Genomic DNA, 12,667 nt, shown 5'->3' with positions numbered 1-12,667 from the left:
ATTGTCTGCAGCAAGCAAGAAAGCTGAAGTTTCTGTGTTTCAATTTACTTTTTCTTATCTATATAAATATCACTCTTCTAAATGATGGTTCAACAACAACTCCTGTTTTAAAGGAACATCACATGGCTTGGCTAAGTATTTCTTCTGCTGGGTAGACTCCTGCTGTCCTTTCCTATTGATTCCTTAGGATCATGCAGTAAATATCAACACTGGAAAACATTTAGAAGTAATGATGCCAACTGAGGCCCAGGACCTGTGGGGCACAGCTAGCTCCCACCCTCAATTCTTCCTGCAAGCTAAGAAGGCTCAGCACCTTGAGAGATGCTGCCCTAAAGTCACAACAACAAACCCAACTGACTCTTGCAAAAATAAATAACCACCAGTCAACACAAAGCTTTTCTCCATGACAGTGGAAAATACGCATGTGTGGTCCAGCCATGTTCTTTCAATAACAGTTTATTTGCAAGTATGGTCAGGAAGTGACGCTGTAGTGTCAGGAAAAGTGAACCCAGGGAGAAAAGGGCCTGTGGAGTTGTGCCATATGTTTCACACCCCTCTGTTTCCCACCCACACACATTTGAGGAGGGTGATTTTGATTTTGATTGTTTTAAATTAGTTTTAAATTAGGGCAAGATCCAAACAGAAAAATAAAGCTTGTCTGGATAGTAGCAGTGCTGTGATTCTGGAAACAGAGGCTTGAGGGGACCTTTGGATGTCTCTCTCTCAGCTGTAGGCTGCCAGTAGCAAGGCATGCATGTGATTTACAAGGTGGGGAGAATGCTGACTCCAAGGCAGTGAAGTGCTTCCTGGGGCATCCTGCAGCAAAAATGTTTGGCTCCAGAATAAATACTGCCTCAGAACACTGAAGAGGCCATGAGTTTGTGGATGAGCAGAAGCAACTGGAATAGCCCTCCCCATAACTCAGAGCCTTTTATTTTCTTCCCTAATTGACCTAGGGGTGACAAGAGGTAAACCCTTACTGGGATTTAAGGGGAAAGAGAAGATAAAATAGCGATACATTGTGTGGTGTGATCTCTTCCTCCAGTTCTCCTGGAAGCTTTCACCTCCCTCAGCTACTTGCACAGCTCTGTGCTTCCCTGTGGCTTGCCCTCCATATTCCTACATCTCCTTCTATTGCCTCCCCTGCAGTACCTATGTTCTTGTGATACTTCATGGTCCTCCATGGTCATAGCTGTACTTGACCAGGCAACACACAAAGACTTGAGGTTAAAGAGTTAAAATGAATTATCTCACTGTCTGCCTGCTCCCTTTTGCCCTTGATCAGGCATTTCACCATGCCACTTCCACATGAGAATGTGTGAATGAGTTTTATATAAGTTCTATATACAGGTTTGGATGGAGAAACATTTACCAGCAGACAGCAAGCTGACGGGAGGAGAAGTAAGAGCTGAGACGGTGGGCTGTGAAATTTTCCCAAGAACTGATCAGCTCTGGAGATAAGCAGCCTTGATTAATCCCCAGGAACTGATAAATTCAGCACACCAAGAGTCAGCCAGATCTGGACAAGGCCACCAGCACACACCAGCATAACTCAGACTACATCCAAGGTGGCAATAGCTGCTGTGTGCAGATTCACACATACTCCTGATAAAAAAAGGACCCTTCAACAGAATTTCTGAACACCTGCCTAAGAGCTACTGCTCACCAGTACAGACCTCCACACCCGAATTAAAGGTCTTCTTATAGATATCTGTGTTTTCCTGATTTGATCCCCTATATGAAGAAAAAAGGAATTTGGAACTATTTCCCTTTGTCACCCTCCTTCATAGACAGTTTTGTTTCCAATACCAAACTTCTTGCTAATATTAACTTTGAACTTGAACGATCTCCATGTCCTCTAACGTCCTTGATCAATGAAGTTTACAGTGTTGCTCAGAGATTGGTTCCTAACACTAATTTCTGGTCTTACTTGAACTTTTCTTCCTTTCTAGACAGTTATTCTGTGTTATCCCTATATGGCCTTTATAGCTGGAACCATGTTGTTCCAAGGTTTTCTAAGTTTTATGAACAAACCTGGCACTTCTAATAAGCATTAATGGCACACAAATGATGAATTCTAAAATAAAAAAAAATGTATGCCAAAAAGAAAACATATTGTTCCTCCAGAGGGATATATTTAATATTGTACAGCCAAATCAAACAAACACACTGTAATCACTAGAATGAAACCCCAGAAACAACTCAAAACAACAGCACAGGAAAAATAAATATGAACTCAAGTTCTTTGAAGAACAGAAGGAGAATGATCAGATTTAGATGACGAATAACTTCTTGCTTAATGACAACATAGAAGGTAGAACTTGAGATGAAATTAAAAAAAATAATAAAATACCCTTTTTAAAAACAAGTTCTAAATACTGTTTGCTCCTTTTTTTCTGAGTCGAGCACTTTAGATGATCTGGTAGCCCAAGAATAGATACAGAGACAACCACAGAATACTGATGGACAATTCCTATTCTATTTATGTCCTCATTTGGGGGAACCACACAATCTAGCCACCTTTTGTCCCTTCTATCAACAGAAAAACAGCATGATGCTGAGCCAGGAGTATCCATTTTGTGTCCTGAGCAGGCTGGTTTCCAAAGTGGTGCTCCGATTTTTAGGAATATGGGCCTGGGCAGGTGCCAGTGTACCCCTATGAGATGTGACAGAGCAGGTCAGTCTGTGGGCAGGATAAGGAATCACCTGGGCCAGTGTCAGTCCAGGACTGACATCCTGCGCTGTGCAAGAACAAAAGTGAAAAGGAATTGTTCATGAGAAGAAAGGGAAGGAATACAATGTTAATTTTGATAAGCAGTAATGAGGAAATGGCCTTTAATGACTTACAGTTGAGCTCACACTCATTAGTGGATATTTAGAGGAAGAAGGAACTCTATCTCTTGATCTCTTAATATATATGTTGGTGTTTTTTTGTCTAACCATTACAGATGGAATCTTGCTGGAAAAAAATACTATTTTTGACTAACATGAATCAGTTTTAAGTGTTTCCCAATCAGTCAAAGATCAATTCAGAGCTAGAAAATTCTCTGACACCTGAGATTCAACTCAGTTTCTAATGTAAGGTAAATGGCAACAAATCTTTGACATCTGGCTCTTTGAAAAATCACAGCACATCTATAAAAGTCTAACAACAGCTGGTCCCGGTTTAGAGCTGAAAAACAGAATATTCTTTAATTCTTCTGTGCAAATTAATAATTTATTTTTATTCTTCTGTCTTAAAATGAGTGGGGTTGGTGATATCTTTGAAATAAAGATAGGGATTTTACTGCACTTCCTTCCTTTTTAATCTGTTTTGATTGCTTCAAACTGATTCACTTAAACATCCCTATAACTTAAACATCCTCTTTCTTCACAATAAGCATCAAACTATCTTCTTCTGTGTTTAGTAATATAGATTTATTGATATGGACCTTGATTTATTTCCTGTCATTTAAGACCATAATGTTGTTCACAGCTGAATTTCAGCCATCATTTCAAAGGCACCACTCTGCACCTTATTCTGTACATTTTAAATTTACAGCCAACCTGTCTAACCAGGATCACATGTTCTTCAGAAATGTCTTGTGATTGAGAGATACCACATTTACCGTAAATTTAGGATACTTGCTATATGAACTAAGATGACCTTTATCTGTGTGCCTTGCACCCTTATGGGGAATGTGTCCATCAGCACATCAGTATAGAATCTGATTTTCACACTGCTTGCAGGACTAGAAAGGAGAGATCAAAGTGGGTTGCCAAAGAAAATAGATTTAAATACACTCAACATGGAAGTGTTGATATTCATACCTAAAATGTTTTAGGAGAGTTTCAGCCTGAAGGAGTTCCATATACTTGTTTTGTTATAGAGGGACTTGACTTATATTTTCAAATGTTATTGATTTACTTATTTTCCACCACAAGATGGATTAGATTGAGATGATCTAAGAATAAGACTGAATGTATACTAAATGCTGACCCTTATTTCCTTAATGAAAAAAAAATCTATTAAAATCGATAACAAATGTTCTTTATGAAATGGATAGCAATAGACATGAAAATTTACAAAAGAATGCACTTTATAAAAGCAATGGAGCATACTCAATCTTCCTTGGGTGTAGCTGCCAGTTGTGCATGGAGGAAAATGCTGAAAATAAATCTTTGAAGAATCTCTTCCTGTAGGACTTCACTTCCAGGGATTTTCAGTTGAATCTGTTTTCAGCATCTGATCACTCAACTGCATCTGGATTCATATCTGCAGTTATTTATAGCTGAAAGAAAACCAAAACCCTGGGAGAGGTGTTAAGAAAATATCTGCTGCTTCTGGCACTAGTCTGGAAATAAACTTGTGAGTGCTGAGCAGTGACCCTGCACTGACCACCACAGGAATGGCTTTCCTTTGGGGAGAATTGTGCCCAAGCATTTTGAGAGCAGAAGTCCAACTAAAATTCCACAGCACTTTCAGAAATCCCAGCTGACATATTTAAGAGGCATGGCAAATTTCTTGTCTGCCCTTTATGAAGGTAGTTTCTGGGAATATTACCCAAGGAACAATATGACTGCTATTTCCATGGGCACTGCAGATGTCCATATCTCTAGGTATTCATTCATTTTTGCCCATGAATTTGATGCTCCACAGTCAGCAAACTCTCAATAGGCAGTTTGTTGGTGGTTTTGTTGGGATTTTTTTTGTTTGTTTTGGTTTGGTTTTGTTTTTTGTTTTCTTTCAGAGTGCTTTAGGTACATTAGAAACAATCACAGTGAGGTTAAAACTTTATCAATATAATACAATTAAAAATCTGGCACTATTCATATTACTTTAAATGTCATTTGATGTGAGAATGAAAGGTCCCCTTCAGAAGCTTCTGATGCATTCTTTCCTTTGTCTTGGCTTTGCTATATTTTCACAGTGATGAAGCCAGGGTTTTGCAAAACAGTAAAATCTCTGGGAAATTTCTTGCTAAAATTCAACTATTAGATAAAAAAGAAGACCTTTGGGGAAATTCATCCACTTCATCATCTCCGTAGTAGGTGTGTGAGGAATTGTCCAGCCATGCAGTACAATAGGAAATGGATAATGCTCCACTACCTGGTTAGAGACAGTCCCCTGAGTAATCACTATGAATTTTGCAAGTGCTTCCAACAAGTGTTATATTTTAAAAGCAGCTGATCATATTTTACTTTGTTTTTCAAAAGAACACATACACCTTTTCTGAGAAAGCTCTTTGAAACAAGACAGCCTATGGCTAGTGCTGCCTCCACCCACAGCTGCAGCAAATCCTTGCTGGCAACAACAGAAAACAAATGTCCTTACTCTCAGCAGCACTTGCACCCTTGACAGATCTCTTCTCAGAGGTAAACTGCTAATCATCTACTTGTTACATTTAGAAATGGGTGCTGGAAAAGACAGGTAACATGTAATTCAAACCAGGATTAAACCTGGCTGAAGATTAAGGTTGGTAAGAATTAATTTTTTTATTGTTTTGGAATCTGGTTCCAACCCAGGGAAGACCGAAGTCCATTTTTATTAAGTTCATAGAGAAAAAAAGAGGGCCAAAGGCCCCAGAATTGTCCTGGGAGATATGTGTTGTAGGCAGACCCAGTATTAATACCTGTTTTGAGGAGCTGGAGATCCTGTGCTACATGCATTATAAAACAATAAAAAAAGAGCTGTTGACTGACTCTGCTTGCAGATGGCAGGTGGGTAAATTCCTGTATAGTAAAAGCCATGGTGACTGGTGTAGACAAAAAAAGGCAGTGAGACCTATCAGCCAAGTCCCTAAAGCAGAGATTAAGTCATACTAAGGCAGAGCATAGGTCTAACACTGAGCACTGTAACTATTTGGATCCTCTCTGGGGTTCAGAATTTTCTGTGAGTGCCCGTGTAACTTCGCACAACAATTTAAATAAAATGTGTGTAGCACTTCAGTCCTGGGAAGACTTCATTTAGAGATCTAAAAAATTTAATTTATACCTTGTCTCTTTGAGTGTGTTATATTTCACTCCAAGAGCCTCACGTTTATTTTCCAAAAGACTGAAAAATCTCAAATGTAGACAGGCAGGTACAGCTCTGCAAATCAAATGCTGGAATATTTCATAATGCTGGCAGTGCTGCATTCCTGATAATAAATACAGAAAGTAGAGGGAAAGTCTTTACTTAGGAAAGAGAGAAGAAAGAAAAGTGCCATTAGTGAGCATCAGTGATTAGAAAGGTAAGTTCACGCCAAAGAAAGCATTGCCAGCAGAGATAAACCAGTCTCATTTTGTCAGCTCCAAGTGTCACTTCAATGACTTTCAGGGAACCATTCACATTAAAAAAAAAAAAAAAGGATACATACATTTGTACATTTTTCAGAGGGAAGACTTGAATTTACAGGGGTCCTAGCTAAGATTCAAAGCAAAAATTGAGAGACAGTCACTCAAAGCCTAAGGAAATACCTAAAAAAAATCCACCATTAGAGAGACAGAGAGGGAAGGGAGAGAGATGTCATCTCCTGGCTGAACAATTTATTTCCTTGATAAGATAAACATTTTGCTACTACATGACAGAGAGTTAACCACCTATAGCTAGTGAGCACTCAAGAAGGCTAATTAAAGTGCCAAAATGTTTTATGTCAGGTTTTCCTTTGATCACTATCGTGTTTTCCCTTTTCCACAGGTGAGGGCAGTAAGAATTCAGTGTGACAACTGCACTAATGCTAGGCAACATTCAAGCAATAGAAATACATCCTCTGGGCCATAATTCACTCCTCTTTATCATACCTTCACAGGAAAAATTCACTTAACAGTCAGCAGTCATTTTCTATTACATAAATTTAATTTTACTTGTGGTGCCATAATTCATCAATCACTATAAGGAAGCAGCACTCCAGACAGTACACTGAATTCTGGCACATCACTTGCCTGAACAGGCTTAGTGCAGAATAACCACAACAATACTTACATAAATGAGTCCAAATCAATTCCTTTCCTTGCTCTTTAGAAACTCACAACTGTTTAATCTAATGTAATTTATTGAGACTAAAATATCTTGGTTGGAGGAAGAAACCTCTTCAGGTCAATGCCGAGCCTCACCTGGCAGACCAAGTGCTGGCACCTATCACAGTGCTCCAGAAAATAGGAAGATTGCTGAAGAAATAGTCCAGATTTTGTATTTAAGTGACTACCTGCTTCACCACCTACTCCATATTCCCATGATCATGCTCTTCCTTAACTCTGCCACAGTCAAGAGTTTACATCCCACCTTCCAATTTCCTTTACATCAGCTACAATCCACAGCACCCACTAAGCACTGGCAGAGAGAGACTGTTCAGTTCAGTCTCACTGCTCAAGTACTGCAGAGACCCCAGTCCACAGTGACACATTTTGGCCATACACAAGCATGGCTGGGGGCCAACACGTCCTGCCCTTTGACATCCCCCCAGTATTGCAGTAGAAATGTGTCTCTTGCACATGACTCAACACAGAACTCACTGGTAGAGATAGAAAAGGCCAAAACTCAGATCATGGGATGCACACATTGTGTCATAATAATGCCAGAGGGATAGAGGGCTTCAATCAACAGCTGTGTAAATATTTTTTTAGAGCTTAAACATGGTTAAAAAACCCCTAGTACCAGGGGTCCAAAAGAAAAAAAAAATGCTTCAGGAAAGTAAACTATATAAGTGAGAGCTACAGAATACTTTAGCAACATTCAAGAGAGACAGAGATCTGTTATGCAGTTTTTAATTCTGCTTGGTATGTCAGTTCCCTTGCTGAGAAACTAAGTAGAAATTAAATTGTCAGCTCAGTCTTAGCAAGAGTGCTCTTGTTAGCAGAATTAATGTATGCATTTGCCTTATGGTATTGCTTTTAATTTCTCTGTGACTTTAATTCCATCTATGAAAATGGGGATCTCTTTCATATTTATCCCATATCTGCATCTTCTGTATTTGACAAAGTAATATTTAATATTTTCATCATTTTAAAATTATTCTTCCTTATGTTGATGTTCCTATTTCAAGGAGATTTTCCTTTAAAGTTACTAGCCCTACCAATCATCCCTTCCAACTTTACCCATTCTGTGATTTTCCTTATGGCCTCCTTGTGAGGTATGCAACACAACAAGTTACCTTTACTATGTAATAAGTGGGCATTTGTGTTTGCTAATTTTTGTTTGGTTTTCTGTTTGTTTGGGTTTTTATGTTGTTTTGGGGGTTTATGGACTTTTTTGGGGGTTTGTGTGTCTGTTTTTTTCTTTTTAAATAACACATATTAACACTAAGTGACAGTACAAGGAAACACAACCTATTTAGAAAAAAGAGCAGCATGTTGGTGCACAACTTCACGGAGTTCAAACTCAAAATGATGAGTAGCCTCAAGAAAGAAAGAGGGGGATCAAGACACTCCTCATATCTGTGTTACTTGGAAAGGAAACTTCCAAGGAACTGAGAATTCTTCCTAATAAAGAAACTGAAGCGGTACTTCCTGCTTCAGCAACAATATCACAGGGAGAAATCACCTTGATTAGAAGCCTTTCAAGAAAAGAGCATTTGCCCCTAAGTGACTTGTTCCAGAAAGCCTTATTTCTAAAATCTCCCCTCTTACAGTGATTACCTTCAAGTAGAAAAATTATTATTCCCAGATTTTTTATAATACCAAGATCTCAGTCTCATGACTGCTCAAACATGAGCTAAGTCTAGCAGCTAATGGAAAAGATAAAAGTGTATTGTGTATATTTATTTTTAGAGAGTAAAAAGTTTTCAGTTCACATTTCAGAGCTTTTTTCCACATCCAAAAACAACAGAAGGAAATAAGAACTGCTCTCCTCAGTATTCTGTAAAAACCAAGACAAAAGAGGCCATTGGAAGATGGACCAGTATCGCCAGAAACAGCTGTTTCACAAGCCAACAGCTCAATGGGCTTAACAAATGAGAATGCCCTGCATGTAGCATTTTCTTTATGTAATTCCCCATTGCTTTGAATCCAAATATAAAGACTGAAATCCCGTGTGCCATGAATTGAATAGGGCAAGGATTTCTCCCTAAGGAGAGGTTTTTAGATAGCATGCTGAAGAGGGCTTACTGTATAGAACAAAAGCTCTCTCCTTTGCCTTTTGGAAAAGGATGAAGAAATTTTGCATAGTAGGTTACCTAAGACCTGACCTGGATGCTCAATGGGAATTACAATTGCTGTAATAGTATTCATTATCTATTGATTCTTTAGCACTAAGTCTGGGTCATCAACCAGCTTTCTCCCTTCTATATAAAACTTACACAATACAAATGACAATCCAAATAATTCTTTGTATGAAATATTTTAGATTATAAATTGCATATAGAAAAAATCATGGATTGCAAATGTAAAAATTAACATTTTATATGTATTCTCTTTCTTACCTCTTGTAAAGGTGCAGACTACAGACATTACTTCAAGTCTGTGTTTCTACTATATAGTATTTAATGAAAATGAAATGTTTGAGCCCAGGGATAATTGCTTTATATATTTTTGAGAGAGAAAAATCCAAGAAAGTGAACAATATTAAACACTAAGATCCAGATTTAAGAAGCTACTTAATCAGATATTTAATTTAAACAGACATGAACATTATTAATTTTTTTTAATCTGAAGAGTCTATATAATTACCTGACCACTGCCTGCAGCCAGGAAAGCCTGAATATTTAAAAGCTTAGTAACACTTCTGGAGTCAGGCATATAATTAAGAATATTTTTAAAGCAGAGTCTGCTACTATAAAGGCTGCTGTGAATTTCCTTTAATGTACAAAAATAGGTCCAAATTTGGGTTTGTATCCTATGTTGGGACTAGAGAAGGCAATGCTATAATTAATGTACAAATGTAATCTTTGCAAGAATTCCTGTCTCCCCCTCCCCCCAATTCCTCATCCAAACAAAGAAAAGAAAGAGGAAAGGGTAATGTGCCACCAAATATGATTTGTGATGGCCTCCAACATGTGAGTGACGGAGCAGAATGACGACTCAGCTCTTCTGGCCCCCAGTCAAGGGCTCTATCCTCTGCATCAAATGATCCCCCTGATAAATGTTGTGGCTACATTCAGCTGTCTTGAGAGAAAACAAAATCCTTGCTGAATTTACAGTAATGTTATTTCATTCCCACTTAAAAACCAAAAACCTTCTGTATTTTTAGAAGTTTGAAATGCAAAGGTAAATCTTAGCTCTAGGGCTGTGCTGGGATGAGAGGAGACGGAAATCACTACTCACAAGCCAGAAGGAATTGACTCACAAATAAGTTGAAAGAAATACATATGACTTGAGGCATGAGGAGTGTTATTACAGCAGAAGTGCTACTTGAGATGGATTGTCTTTGAGAAGTTGTGATTTTCTTTGTCTAAAATGTTGCTTGGCATTCTTGTCTGAACATTCAGCAAATGTGTTAGGTAATCCTCGGGTGCAATAGCCAGGTTTAGGGAAAGGACAAAGTGTGTCAGCTGGATCTTTGAATTCTTTTGCCTTCAGAGAGTCAACTCTTACGTGTTACTTGAGAATTGTTTCTGGCACCGAGTTAACACATATATGGTCCCAATGTAGCATTAATCTGCTGCCATCCTGGCACACTGCTAGCACTGCAGAACCCTGCTGTAAATGAGGCTGCTGTGAACAGCCAGAGTTTTTAAAGGTAAGAGCTCTTTCTATTGGCTCCTCAGGAAGAAGATCTCACTGGGGCACACAGAGAGGTCATCTGTGGAGGCTACTGCTGTGAAAAGCCCCAGAGCTTGAATTGGAGCTCCTGGGGAGCTCTGCTGATTATGATGTAGTTAAATAGGCAGGGAAACCACTATTTGCTGAACACCTTACCTATCAGAGCTGCTATCAGTCCCACACAAGTTAATTACAGCATGTTATGTTACAGTGTTTACCAAGCGCTATTAACTCTGCTAAGAAAACCAAATCAGAGAGCCTGATATGGTCCAGTCTTCCACTGTCAATAACCAGCACCAGCCTATGTGAGAATATAAAACTTCCCAGTCCAATGACATTCGCTCAGACCATCCTAGAAGATAAGCTCAACTACACACTGGAGGAAAAAAAAATACAATTTTAAACTTGGAGAGTAAAATAACCTCACTAGAATGACAGTGAATTGTTCCCATGTGGTAAAACTTCACCACTAGGAGTCGTGTGTCTCGGGTCCTCGCACAGCTTTGGATCTGCCGACAGACAGATGTTTGAACTGAGACTGAATGCAGGTGTGTCTCTGTGCCTCTTCAATGGGAAATAAGACAACTCAGCTTCATCTGTCATTAATTTGGGTAACATTGTGTAGAAAAACCGAGAAAGAACTGTAAAGAGATGCAGGGACATGATTTTCCTTGGAGCAAAGACATGATAATGCAGCAGTCTGTGAGCTAAATTCTACACAGTATTCTGGCAGTGACAAGAAGAAAGCTGTTCAGCAGGAACTGCCTCTCTAGTTAAAGATGATGCACTAGCATCTCAGACAAGTGTATTTAAGCCTTAGCTGCACACTCAAATTTCTATTCATTGAATGTATAAAAGGACACACAAACACAGTCTCAAGTCAGCAAGTGAACCTACCCACCTTAAAAAAGTTAAAAGCATGACATAACCCTTTCCCCAATGGTAATAACTTCTTCCCTGTAAGGTCTGGTACTCAGTTTATCTCATACACATTTACCATTCACTTCAAACAAGGTTTTGGATAGAAATTCCTATAACCCTTTCCGGTCTTGCATCCTTAAACAAACTCCTGCCATGCTGTCTTTCAGGGTACAGCCTGACATGGCACCATAGCCCTTGTATGCAGCTGCAGCATGCAATATGGAGCATCTCACCTAGACATTACCAGAGTTCATGCAACTGAGTCAATGGGCTTGGGGCAAACGAGCAAAGCTTATGCAAATGCTTAAAATTAAACATGAGCTCAAGTACTTTACTAAAGTCAGGGCCTTTATCAGGAATGATAAATGTGAAAAACGTAGAAAGTAAGGCAAGTCCACTGAAGGGTTGAAGACACAAGAAAATACTTCTCAGACATCGGGCAAAGTATTTGCATACATTACAGTGGCCTTTGGATTGTGAGGATCAATACTTTTATAAGGCACATTATTGGACAAAAAAGCAAAATCATGGGGACGCGCCTTTAAGATAAATACAATAGCTAGTCTTACAAAGGTAATTTATTTGCAATTAACTTATATTTCTGAGGCCAGCTTTCAAAATAATGCCTGCACTGAACCTTACCTGTGAACTTTACAACCAAAACTTGGACTCTGATTTTGTGAAGACACCCTTGTACCTTTGTAAGTGATATCATAATTAAAGCCCTGATAAACAGATAAATCCATAAAGGCATGGAAGAATTGATATTTTTTCAAGTTACCTGTGGTTTCTAAATAACACATGAAGTGAACACGGGCATTATCTCAGTGGATATGACAAACCCCATCAGCAAAGGTAATTATTAACCACCCATTTACTCCTAGCACCAATTGCTAATTCAGTGGAAGACCACGGTTGGAAGTATCAGGGTGACAAATTGAAGTGAGGCCTCCTAGTGGAGCTGGGAATCTGGACTCAGATTGTCTGACATGTAAAACGAGTACATACGTGCCGACAGTGTGCAGCATTCCAACAGAATCTAGCGCGTCTCGGGGCCATCCATATGCTCCACCATATGTCTGTGAGGAAA

The 12,667-nt window shown here is 38.9% G+C and overlaps 1 protein-coding gene across 14 annotated transcripts in view; it reads right to left on the bottom strand.

Moving 5' to 3' along the window:
* The window catches only part of KALRN (kalirin, RhoGEF kinase), a 515,157-nt gene that overhangs the window by 128,667 nt on the left and 373,823 nt on the right, over positions 1-12,667 (bottom strand). The window lies entirely within an intron of this gene.

This window comes from Lepidothrix coronata, unplaced genomic scaffold (genome assembly GCF_001604755.1).
Source record: "Lepidothrix coronata isolate B3197 unplaced genomic scaffold, Lepidothrix_coronata-1.0 Scaffold86, whole genome shotgun sequence".
NCBI classification, from domain to species: domain Eukaryota; kingdom Metazoa; phylum Chordata; class Aves; order Passeriformes; family Pipridae; genus Lepidothrix; species Lepidothrix coronata.
This window is presented reverse-complemented; position numbering and strand designations above follow the sequence as displayed.